The sequence below is a fragment of the Apus apus genome, chromosome 1, assembly GCF_020740795.1.
Source record: "Apus apus isolate bApuApu2 chromosome 1, bApuApu2.pri.cur, whole genome shotgun sequence".
Taxonomy (NCBI): domain Eukaryota; kingdom Metazoa; phylum Chordata; class Aves; order Apodiformes; family Apodidae; genus Apus; species Apus apus.
The window spans coordinates 158,588,980-158,601,509 of record NC_067282.1 but is presented as its reverse complement, the minus strand read 5'-3'; the positions used below and the strand labels follow the sequence as shown (position 1 = coordinate 158,601,509).

Sequence of the window (12,530 nt, the reverse complement as noted above, 5' to 3'; positions counted from 1 at the left end):
GAAGTCTCACTGTGCTGATCAACACCTAATCTTATGCAGCCAACATGTCAGGGCTACACACTTCTTCATACAGCTGCCCTCTGCCTCCCTATGCAAGGGGTGGCTACCACTGATCTTTTCTTTTCCTGCCTTTGAACTGTAAGAAAACAAAGATGGAGGGCAACTCTTCAGACTCACCACCTCCAAACGTGATAGTTACCTGAAAGAAAACCTGTCAGCCTGGATCCCAGTAACCTGAAGAGCAGAAGTAAGGAACACCAGCTGTGTGGGGATGCTCTAGCAGCCACAGCAAGGTGTTGATTATTCAATGCTCAAGGCAGAGTTAAAATAAAAAACAAACAACCACACAAACAGAAATATATTCAGAGATGAAGAAAAGATAAGTCAGCCTGAAGAGAGGCTTTGGTCAGCCACGAAGACATAGAAAAGATTAAAATAGCTTGGTTCTATTAAGACAACACAGGAAGGACTCAGGAAACACCCAAGCAGTTACTGTCTCCCAGAACAGAATAGTGCGGGGGGGGGGAAGGAGTCTGCAAGCTGATCATTGAGATCAAATGAGACCCTGAGCCAAGTGGGCAGCACCCAGGGTGCTGAGAGACACCCAGTTACTTCAGTTTGGAAATTATCAGCTTCACATGGGAAGAGAGCGGTCACTAGAGAGAGGGCCACTGAGGACAACAGTGCATGGAGTATGCCAGGGATGGTTCCCATGGAGTCTGCACGAGCTTAAGGAAGTGGCTTTTCACTGGAGCTTCCCCTGGAACTGCACTAGCAGGATGCTAAGACTTCTGCAGTTACTTGTTAACTTCAGCAACTCAAAACTCCTTGTCTAGCCTGTCTAACTCACAGTCAAATGACCTGTTGGCCTGGAAATGTTTATTTTAGCAGATGCCATCTCATATCCTTTTATTTTATAGATTACAAACATATGTATTACATCTGTAGCATTATGTGAGTTTGATATATCCTCATGCTTTACTCAAAGCCTGCAACAGACATACAACTACTGCAGTTCCTTCCTTTACTATATTACTCAGTTCTACCATCCATATCTGTCATTGAATCTACATCTGATCTGGGATATTTTTTTTCCTGTTGCAATTGTTTGCTTTATTTTTATTTGTATTATCTGCTTTATCTCCAACCAAACTGGAATTCACTTTTTAGTCCTTTAACTATTAAATTTTACTTTGTTGATGGACATTTCATTGCCCTTTTCCCTATACTTAATATTTGTTTTAATTGCTGCTTTGATTTCCTTTAACTAAAATTCCTTCCCATTAAGAAAACATTATTTTTGCACTTGTGAAATCATGGTTCTTTTGCCTGAGTAAATTCCACAGGAAACCCACTCCCACGTTTTGCTATCATTTTCCATTTAAACTTTTCAGGGCAACAGTGCCAACATTTCAAGTTTCAGAAAACCTGCCATTTTTTAAGTCAGAGACAAGCATATTTCTAGCTGAGGCTGTATTCTGCTTGCACAAACATAAACCCCATCACTACTGAATGATGAAGATCCAACTAGCTGGCCTGTGTTGGGCAAACAATTTCTAAATGAAAGATTAATCAGCAAAAAACCTACTAAAACTTTTTAATAATTACCTACTGGTGATCTAGGATGTTTAGCAAGTGTTCACAGTTGACAGCCATTCAAAGTATACTTTTTTTTTTCTTCCTCGGAATCACAAAAACCTTTAAGCAGCAAGCTCCTCTTCTTGCCTCTGTGGTGCATATGCACCTGCTATTCCTGTAATGGAAGCTATGAGAGCTGAGAGAACCAAGCTACCAAGTCTTGTCTGCAATATCTGCCTCACTAGTAAAAGCATCTCAGGGATTACACAGTAATGCCTGTATGACTTTACCCTGTATTTGCTCAGCTCACAGACTAACAGAGCCCTCAGGTTTTTCCACCCTTTCCACATTTTGTTGAGGGTTTTTTCTTGTGGTTTAATTTTTTTCTTCTTCCTTTGGTTTATAAAGAAAAAATGCAGTGGATTATTAGCTGACCAATACCAAAAGTCATTTCACACCCAGCCACTTTTCCAGAGTCAAACAAGCTGCTGCTTCAGGGATAAGATGTCATACTATAGCCATGGGCAGATGAACTCCTAGCTGGTATCTGCAGTTGTGTCCTCTGCTTCAGAGGATGGTGACAAAGTCACTGTGCTGGTCTGCCATTATCGTACCTTACACCTTAACCTTCCATCATAAACACTGTGGCTCTTCTGCCGAAACAGAAAGCAGTTTTGTATTTACTGATAATTCTTTCTGTACTTTTACCTCTGAAGTAATCTAGAACATAAGTGTATATATAGTTCTCTTAAAGTTATCTCCAGTCAAAGTGAAATTCCGTGGAGCCTTTAAACAAGTTTGGAAATAGTAGTAAACCTCTAAATAAAAATAATCTTTTCTACCACGTATCAATTCTCCTTTTCCAAAATACATAGGCATGCAGTAGCTGTTATTTTTAAGCAACTCTTCTGATAGGTATTTTGGGGATTCTGTGAACTATCTATATCTTGTTCCCTCTTCATCACGATTCTTTGTCCTACCCACAGCACTACCAAGAGAAACTTCTGCATTATCAGTCATGTGAAACATCATCACTGCCAACTCAGCATGCTGCCCACTGACTAAGACTAACTTGCCTTATCTTGTGAGCAAGTTACCTAAATATAGATGTGGGGCTTTTTTATTTGACACATAAAACTAAGGGATCATTAGTTTGCCTCAGAACGTGCAGTTTATGGGATGAAGCATATAGATTATGCTGCATTTTCGTAATGCAATAGTAAAACAGTAATGAAACAAAACATGCCAGTCCTAGCCAGATGTGAAGCAAGATAAACTGTCAAAACTTAAGAGCCATTATCAAGCTATTAAACACCAGAAAAATAAACCCAAATCAGCACAAAAACCTCTTATTGTCTTCAAAAGACGACCAACACTAGTTCAGACTAGCTTATTTGTATTATTTTAGATGCTTCAAATAACCCTGAGGCTTCACTTTCAGGCACTGTTGACTTAGACAATGCATAGGACACTATAGCCTGAAGTCACAATTAACATTTCATTCTCAGTTCCCCATTAAATTAGGCGGCTCTTAGTATTTTAAGCTTGACTGAGATGATTGAGAGAGATTCTCAGCCAGGGGAAGCCCCAACAGTAAGTACTGTATGGTATATAAGAATTACCTCAAATGTTAGCATCGCTATAACTACTAAAAAGCAAGTTCCCGCAACTTTAAAACGTTTGTTGAAAGATTCATCCACACTGTTGCTTTTCACATACTTCCTTGTGATCTTCATTATTTTTAGATGCTTCTTCTACTTGTAGTAAGTAATAAAAAATACACAGGAATGCTGAATGAACAGAACCTGGCATATAACACTGCCAAATTCTTCTTTTAACATCCTTTTGTTATGTTAAAAGGGGTGTCCAGTCTACCCTGCTTTTTCTAGGTGTCTCTCAGCATCTTTGTCATACTTCTGTCTCTTCCTCCAGTATTTCACTGCAGGGTTTTTGTGGGTGCTTTAGTTTGTTTTTTTTTTTAAGAAAGCCTTCAACATACAGGTGAAGTTACACAATGTCAATCTCCTACTCAACTAAAAAAATACACACCAAAATACCAGAGAGCCAACAAGTGTACCCTACTACAACATTTAATCTCAAATCCTTTTTGTATTGTTATAGCACTTCACAATCTTTTACAGCTGCTCTCATCTCACTTTCCTCCAGAGAGGTAACAATTCCTATTGCCAGTTCATCCCTTTTTCAGATGTGGCATTTTTTCTGTTAGGTCCTATCTAAATTCAGACTCTTCTCTGAGGTGTAAGGAAAGGCTGTAAATATAGAAATCAAGAGAAGATACCAAAACAAATTAAGAAGCAGTTATCTGATTTGGGTGCTCAAGATATCAGAAGATGCTCTTGGAAAGTCAAAACAAAACTGAAAACTTTGCTTGGTTAATAACTGCTTGGTTTTGTTTAGTGAACTTCCTTCTGCTTTTATTTAATACTTATTATTTAAGACAGTTCAATATCTTTAATATTTATTTACTGCAGGTTTTTGGAAAAAAATAAATCAATTCTAGAAAGCAAGCATACTCAGCAAAGCACAGATGATAATGACTACTAACCAAGATCCCCAGTGGGCTCCTATAGAAGTCTTAAGAAAATATATGAGGGGATTAGTGATCATCAAGATTAATAACGACATCAATTAATGCACTTTTTGGTTGAGTTATATTTTGCTGCAATACCTCAGCTACAAGACCACCCTGAAGAAGCACATCAGCACATTTCCTCTCACAAACCAGTCTGGAAAGCATGAAGATCAACTTCCTATCACTCCAGATGCACCTGGACCCTAACCCACCACATTCACCTCATCATTTAAACTTCAGATTCTCTTCACAACGATGACTGTCTACCATTATAGCTAAAAATTTCCCTCCCTCATCATCCCTCTACTTTTCATTTCTCCTTCAGGCATCCCAGACCCTTTAGCAGTAAATGAGGATGAAATGCAGCCTGAACCAGGTGGCTTACTTATCTGAGTTATTCCTACAGCATCAGTCACCTTTCTGGTTTAATGACAGATGCACTGAAAGAGCTGAAGCTGAGATCACGTCTCTCCTCTCTGGCTGTAAAGGACAATGTCAGAAAGGCTGATGGATGCCACCGTGGCTCTCGCAGTGCTGGATTGGCTGCCAGCACTGGAGACTGGCTGCCTTACTGCAGCCAAGCTGCTTGGGCTTCAACTTCTCTGCCAAAAATGGTGCTTTTTCCACAGCAAGAGAGCGAGATAGCAAAGGTGTCCTCTCAAACAGGATTTTACACGATATCATTTAAGTTATGCCATTTGTTCTTCTCCAGTGACAACTCAATGATTTTAATAAGTTCTACATGTTATTAGGACTAAAAACAAAAGAACAGGAGTTTTTATTGGTCTGATGCTAAGGAACATGACTGGCAGTTAATCTTGATCTCCCTTTTATGTTTTTAAGGCCACCTGTAACAGATCACACCCATGAGGTTCCTTAGTTCCTTTTGCGAACCATCCTGCCCTAAGTGACATGGCTGAGGAATGACACAGACCTCTATAACAGCTGTTAAAAAAAGGCACCACGAAACAAGATGCAAACAAACTACACCAATGAATCCATTATCATTTGCATCACTTATAACTGTTGTGCTATATTCTCTCTGGGGTCATTAAGCAACTTTAAGGTATAATTGCAAACATAAACACTCCTCAAGAATCACAGCTAGAAAACAAATAACCAGCATCCAGCTGAGCAACTCCAACTTAAAATTATTTGTGTATATCGCATTACTTTTTCAAACCTCAATTTTAAGATTTCAAGAATTCAAACAATTATTTGAAGTTATATCATATGCAATGTATGCACGCATAAGCATCTATGTATTTTATAGGAAGTCAGGACTGTTGATGATCATGATACACTGTCAAAAGAGAAGCTCAAGACAATCTATGTAAAATGGATTTTGGTTCAGAGCCACTTGTACTTCGAAAGCTGTCTGCTGCCTTCCAGCAAAGGGCGGGCTACAGAGAGGGACCAGGTGGGAATGCCGGGAATTTGCTCCTGCCAAGAGGAACACCAAGAACTACCCTCTTTGTCCCAGTCTTTACCTCTGGCACTCCTTGCTCACACCTGGGTTTTCTGGGCAAGGATATCACAAACACTGCCGAGAGCTACCACCACATGTAGCCTGTTAGATCATGCCACTGGCAGCTCCTTCAATACTTGGCTGAGCATGTTGCTAAGTGCAACACCTGACTTGCTGGAACTAAGCTATTCTAGCATTTGCATCCAGCAGCATTTAGTTTAGCATTTGTTATCCTCAGGCCAAGTCAGCACTTCTTTCTTTCCTCAACAAGAAGAGAGGAATCAATCTGAATCGCATTCTAAGCAAAAAATAAAGCATGACTTTTGTTGTGTTTGTTTCACACTTAATCAATTTTGTGCCTTTTTTTTTTTTTTTAAGTGATCCACTCTCTTGGTCACTCCATTTCACACATATTATGATCGGTACAGTTGTGTGCATACTCTGGTTGCGTGACTTTTAAAAGCACAGTTTAAAAAAGGTGCAAACAGCTCTCAGATTATCTCCATATTTAGCTGTGATTTGAAAGCACGAGCTCTAGCAGCCAGAGGTGCCCAAGGCCCACGCTCGCCACAGGCAGCCTCCCATGCTCGCAGGAGTGATCTTCAGCAAGACCATTTGTTGACAATTCCTCCATTCCTTGGAAAGTTCAACATAAACACACACGCATGCTTCAGATGTTTCCAGACTCAAAGAAAAGCTAAATAAAAAAAAAAAAAGAGGTCTCAGTTTTAAAAGTCTTTAAGAAAATAGGTGCTCGCAGTGGGCCTGTTCAGCTCCTGAGCAGTGCTGGTCTAACAAGCAAAAGTGCAGAATATAATCCAAGAGGATAACAAGGGGACAGCCTTGAGCGTTGGGACTGGAAAGTGAAATACTGCAGCAAAACCCATGGATTTAATCCCTTGCCTGGAGACCTGTACTGGGAAAGGAGTTGCTGCTGCATCAGTTCTTCCCATCACCACCTAAAGCTGTAGGGGATCACCTGCCTCCCAGGGTAAGTAAAATGAAAGGTCTTTGCAGAATTCACAGCTTTCTGCCTGCCCTTATTAATTTTCATTTCCAGCCCTCCTTCATAGCAGGGGCTGCACATCAACAGTGCTCACAGCCAAGACTTTTTGGAAAAACTCCTGGCATGGAAATGAAAACAAACAATATGAAACAAGACCACCAAAATACAACACTCATTTACAATCAGGACCTGCTATTCTAACTTCTCTCAATTCACAAAACAGACCCTAGTGGGAAAATGTTTATTGGGAAAGAACAGCAGGATCAGAAGAAAAAGACCACTTTAATTTCCAGTCACTCACTGAGCAGACTTCTATAAAACTATAATAAAAACGTGACAAAAATCTCAAACCAAGTGCATCAAATAGGAAAGGGAAAACTTAGACCAAGTGAGAAACATGTATTTTACTAATAGCTATTTCAAACAAAACTGACTTTACCTTCCCAGAGCTACCATGACGTTCCAATGTTCAACCACTTCAGCTCTCCTAAAATCAAAGTTCATGCAATGCCCTGCCTAAGTACCTTTTTATTGACTGATCATTATTTTTATGCTTTTTTGTGACCTCATCCCCAAAAGCAGGGCTGTAAAACCTGTCTTTAAAAAGCTGCTATTTCAGTTTAGAAACAATGCACAGACTATCACACTCCCTTTTTTACAGGTTGGATACCTAGAAGGTGACAAAGGAAAGTTAAGTAGCGGGCTACTCAAAAAGTAGTGACTGAGATTTAACATAAACATGGAGTGACTTAACTGTTAAGCATACAACTGCCTGCACGCACAGGAGCTGATGCAGCTTCCTGGGTAGTCTGCTGAAAAACAGAGGTTGAAATAATTTTTTTTAAATCAACTCTCACTAGCTGTAAAGAATAATTGACCAGTTTGCAAGACCGGACTTGTGCACCCTCTTGCTCTAATCTTTAGCACAGTTTAGAAGAATGGGATTTAGACACTTTCTCTGAACTTCTCAGCTCATCTCAAAATCAATGTGAAACATCCTATCCCCAGGAACACCACTGGGAAAAAAAAACAAAACACCACTGAAACATAAAAATCAGCTAAACTGGGTGCAGATGAAATCACCAAGCCATAAGGCTCAGATTGTAGCTATCAGAATTGCATTTTTGCTTAAAGCTCCTTTTATGTATTTACATGCATCTTCAAAAAAAAATCTCTATGTCCACTCCTGCTTGAGTGGAGAAATTTTTCATAGGCACAAAGATATTTTAAGGAAAAATTAAAATTTATGTAAACTTAATATTTTTAGAAGAAAATTCTTGGGTTCTAGCATCTAAAACAAAATGTGCATTCCTTAGCCTAAATCTTGTCTACTGCTACAACACAGCTACATACTTTTGTAAGTCTATTCGTTAAAACATCTTTGACTGGATCCAATATAAATGTTGGGTATATGAGGCATATTAGTATCGCTGTTGGCATTTAAATAAAAAATTAAGTTAATATTTCAATTGCTTTCCTTCCTGACATTTATATTATGCCCCAAAAAATCTTACTGTGTTACATATACAATTACACTAAAACTTGCTGCAGTTAAAATATCACCATACAAGCCAGAGAACTTTGGAGCTTTGCAGACACATTTCCTGAGCCAATGCTAGAAATAACCCACAGGAAAAGGCTGTTGTCAAGCACATAAATGGGTCTTTCATCAATTCTCATGTCACATTTGACATCTGAGATACTTTCTGGAGCTACATTTTGTTAACCTGCAATTTACACTGTGGTTGGCAGCTGGAGACAGAGCACACATGTTGGAGGTGGGGGAGAAAAGTCAGCATCCAGCAACAAATATCCAACTCTGACTTAGCTTCCTCCATCTTAAGGAAAAGGAAATACATAAGCAGATTGCAGAAATTAGGAAAAAAACAAACATGGAATAAAAGAGGAAATAAAAAGATAAAGCATCGGAGTCTAATTTATGAAAGCGTGTGACACCCAAATTCCTGTTTTCCATAAACATGGGGGTTAGGATGCAGGCTAAAAAAGACTGCTAAAGGGCTTTATGTGCAGCTTTGCTTACTTCAGGCCCCCACACATCACACTAAGCTGCCCTTCAGCTGAAGGCAAGAGCCAACACGCTGAGATGAGGCAACGTCACCAGGAGGAAGGACGAGGACATCCTTGTATTGTACCAGGGGGATCGATGGGAACAGCCCCGTTAAGACATTTTTGCCATCTGTGGTGAGCACTTCTTCGGTGTAAAACAAAGGACAGCAGAGTTGACGGCCCTCCCAGTGCATACAGACTGCATGTGCACCAAGGTTAACGTGGTGTCATTTTCTAGACGGTGACAGAAGTAACCACTAAGCCTTCTGAAGAGTGGCAGAGTTCACCCAGCAGCACCTGCCTCTGTCACTGCCACAGTCAGCTTGCTCACACTCATAAACACACCCAGCCCCAGTTATACGCAGGAAAAAGATAACGTCAAGAGCCACATCTATTTTTATGTAGCACTTGTGATGCCATCCAATAAGAAGGCTTTCATTATTGCACTTCCAACTCTGCCAAGTTTCCCTCTGCTGTGTCCATGTCAACCTGCTTCACCTACCTCTTTCTGTTACCATAACCAGAGAGCTCTTAAAAAGAGGGGTGAAAGAAATATCAAAGCCACTCAGAAGACAAAAATTCTCTTTCATTACAATCTTTGAGACCTTTACAATTGTTTTCATTTCATAAGACCTTTCAAACCTTTTCAAGACTAGATTGTATACTAGAATAATGGATTTGGTATTGAAAAAATGCAGTTCTCCAGCCCCTTTCTCTCGCTCATTGGACTGGGAGAGCAAGAGACCTCAGAATTTTTCCCAACATCAAAACAAATCAGCACATCTCATACACCTATTCAGAAGTGTGAGTCAAGATTATTTTAAAGCAAGAAAGTTCCTATTTATCCTGATTTAAAAAAAAAAAAAGGGGGGGTGGGGATGGTGGAAATTGGCATACCTCTCCCACATTGCTTTAGAATACTCAAGTATTTTCCCAGCTTGTGTATCTTCTTATCATTCAAATATTTTCTCTCAGGTTGTATAGCAGAATAAACTAGAAAGCTGTACAACTGAAACCCACCCCAGTAATAAAGAAAACTTCTCTTACTGCAAAAGCAGACCATGGAGATACTGATTTGCATAAAGATTCTTGCAAGGAAACAGAAAAAGCCCAAAGCACCCCATATGCTTTCCTAAGCAAAAAAAAAAAAAAAAAATCACACATCTTTCATGTAGTTTCACATGCTACCCTAGTAGTGTATAATAATTTTGACACTATGAAATAGATTAATTCCAGACCCAAGGTCAGAGGGTCAGATTAACACTCGGGAAGGAAAAGGAGCTCCAAGAACAGTGTCCAGCCCCAGGATAAGGATTCCACTAAATGCATGCACCCAATTCCTTCCCAAAGGAATATTCCCAAAAAAAAGTATTACCACTTCTCACCAATATTTCCATTTCTCACAAATTTGGACTCCAAATAGACACCCCTAACTTCGTTACAGAATTTGTTTCTTTGTATTTAAAGCAAAAATGTGAGAAGTCAGCAAGACTACATATTATTTATGTTCAGTAGCCAGCAATTGCTTTGCCAGTTCCCAGCTCTTGAGCGTCAGAGCTGGGACAGCCAGATCAGGTTTGCATTCAGCCTTGCACAGGAAGCAGAGGACAGAGCCATCTGAGTCACTCTTTACTGACAAGCCCTCGGAGTTGGCAGAAGCCTACCAGCTGCATAACATGTACATGAGAAAGCAAGGTAGGGAGGGGAAAAGAAAAAAGCAGGCTCAAGGAAGCAGAATATAAAAAGAAAGCCAGTGATAACACATGACCAAAGATAATGGAGCCTGACAGGAAATCTTAAGCATATTATCAAAGCTAGTCCTTTACAACCTGAGGTACAAATGCAGAAAAATAATTTAACATCAACTAAGGGTGGCAGAAACCAGACAGAAGCACATGGGACTACTGGAAGACAGGACAAGACTGCAGAGCTGATAAAGGAAAAGGAACCTGCCTTCTTCAAATCAGAAACTAATCCTTTATCATCTTTAAGAAGCAGACAAAAAAAAAAAAAAATCTACATAACTGGCCTCCACTTATCAGGAAACCATATCCTTCAGTAAAATTCAGTAAAATGTGTTTTAAATGTATAAATATGACACCTTCGATGCCTAAAACATATTTTGTGCGTGTTTGAAAAAACTATTTAGACCCTGCAGTGTTTTAAGAATTTAGTGTTTCTCTTGAAATGCTTTTGAATGGGAGTTTTGCAATTGCAAAACAAACAAACAAACAAACCCCACCCTCCCCTAACTTGACCAGTCCCGAAACACTACATTTCTCTGATGCAATACAGCTCATCAGAGGCATGTCTCAACTCTTAATAACGTTCAATACATTGAAGAGGAATATGTATCAAAGCAAGGTGCTTCACCACACAGATTTCAATGCTAAAAATCAAAATTCCAGGAAGGCTTTTATGGACACTTAATTGACCTCTGGGTACTCAAGTCATCAGAGCAGAATTTCGTCTGGAAAACTAGACTTACTGTTTGCATTCAAATTGTTCATTTCTGGAAGCCAAATGGATTATTGTACATCAGCAGGGGTGGAAAAAAAAGGAAGCAGTCTTTAATTAAACCAACATTAGGAATTGTCGTTACATGGCACTTCCCCCTAGGCCTTTCCAAAGAATAATCCTAGCCAGAAACACAATGAGACAGCCATAAATTTCTACAAAATCAAGTAGCAGTCATGTACATTTGCAGCATCTTGAGGAACACTGTCAAAAGTAGCCAGTACATAGTGTGCTAATCCCTGAAGGGTGCAGGAGCAGACTCACTCAACTTGAGGTACAATTCTCTTGCCTAGAACAACATAACAAATACTAAAAGTAAGACCACAAGATCCAGAAAAGTTTAAGTTTCTGGTTTTTGCAGCATGACAGAAGTTCCAAGGCACATTCACTGTTCCTTTGCATCTTTAGATAACTGGACAAATATACACTCAATTTTACTTTTGGTTTTAAGGAAGATTTTACTGTCCTCCTCAAAATAAATGTTTGTCACTAAAAAGAGGATAACCAATGCATAAATGTTTCTCTTTCATTAGGAGGTTTTTAAAAAAATGGTGTTATTCAAAACAGAACTGTTTCAACCACTGGTTTCTGACAACATTACAATTAATTGTGGCAGTACCAGCAGCGCTGACTTTTCAGGCCTGAATCATTCATTACTCAACAAAACATGCCCAGAGAGCTGCTTTCCCTGTTGTTATCTATAGCTAGACAATCATATTGAAAAATTTTTACATTTAACAATACATTTTTTATGCCACAACATCTATTCTTCACTCACTTTGATTACAGAGTCCTCATAATAATGCATACACCTTCATGACACCAATTTTAAATTGGTAGGCTAGGACAAAATAAACAATCCTTAAAAACTGCTTCAAGAGGCAACTTTTTTCTCTAATGGAAACAAAGCACGGATTGTCTGCTCCCAAGGTATTGTCTTTACTTACTTTGAGAGCATTCCCCTGAACAACATAACACTAGCAACACCCATCAGCCTCCCATCAGCAGTGCTTGTTCCTCACTGAACCTCAATGGTTCACACACTGTATCAGGACCTTGGTTCTCTTCCTCTCAAATCCAAGCCCACCTTCAGTATAAGGGAGACTGACACCAAATAACTCAAAAGCAAGTGGTAAGTGACAACTTATAGCCACCATTAATTATGTAGGCCCACCATTTGCATTTAATCCCTGTGGGAAGGCCCCAAGCAAACAAAATGTATCTGAATTTAGTAAGACATATGAAGTTACAGTGTCAGAAGCTATTACCATTCTCCATCAAAGCATACTGGTTTCACTAGA

The 12,530-nt window shown here is 39.4% G+C and overlaps 1 protein-coding gene across 6 annotated transcripts in view; it reads right to left on the bottom strand.

Annotated features, from left to right (window-relative positions):
- FGD6 (FYVE, RhoGEF and PH domain containing 6) overlaps window positions 1-12,530 on the bottom strand; it is a 73,097-nt gene that overhangs the window by 46,207 nt on the left and 14,360 nt on the right. The gene's annotated exons all lie outside the window — the stretch shown is intronic.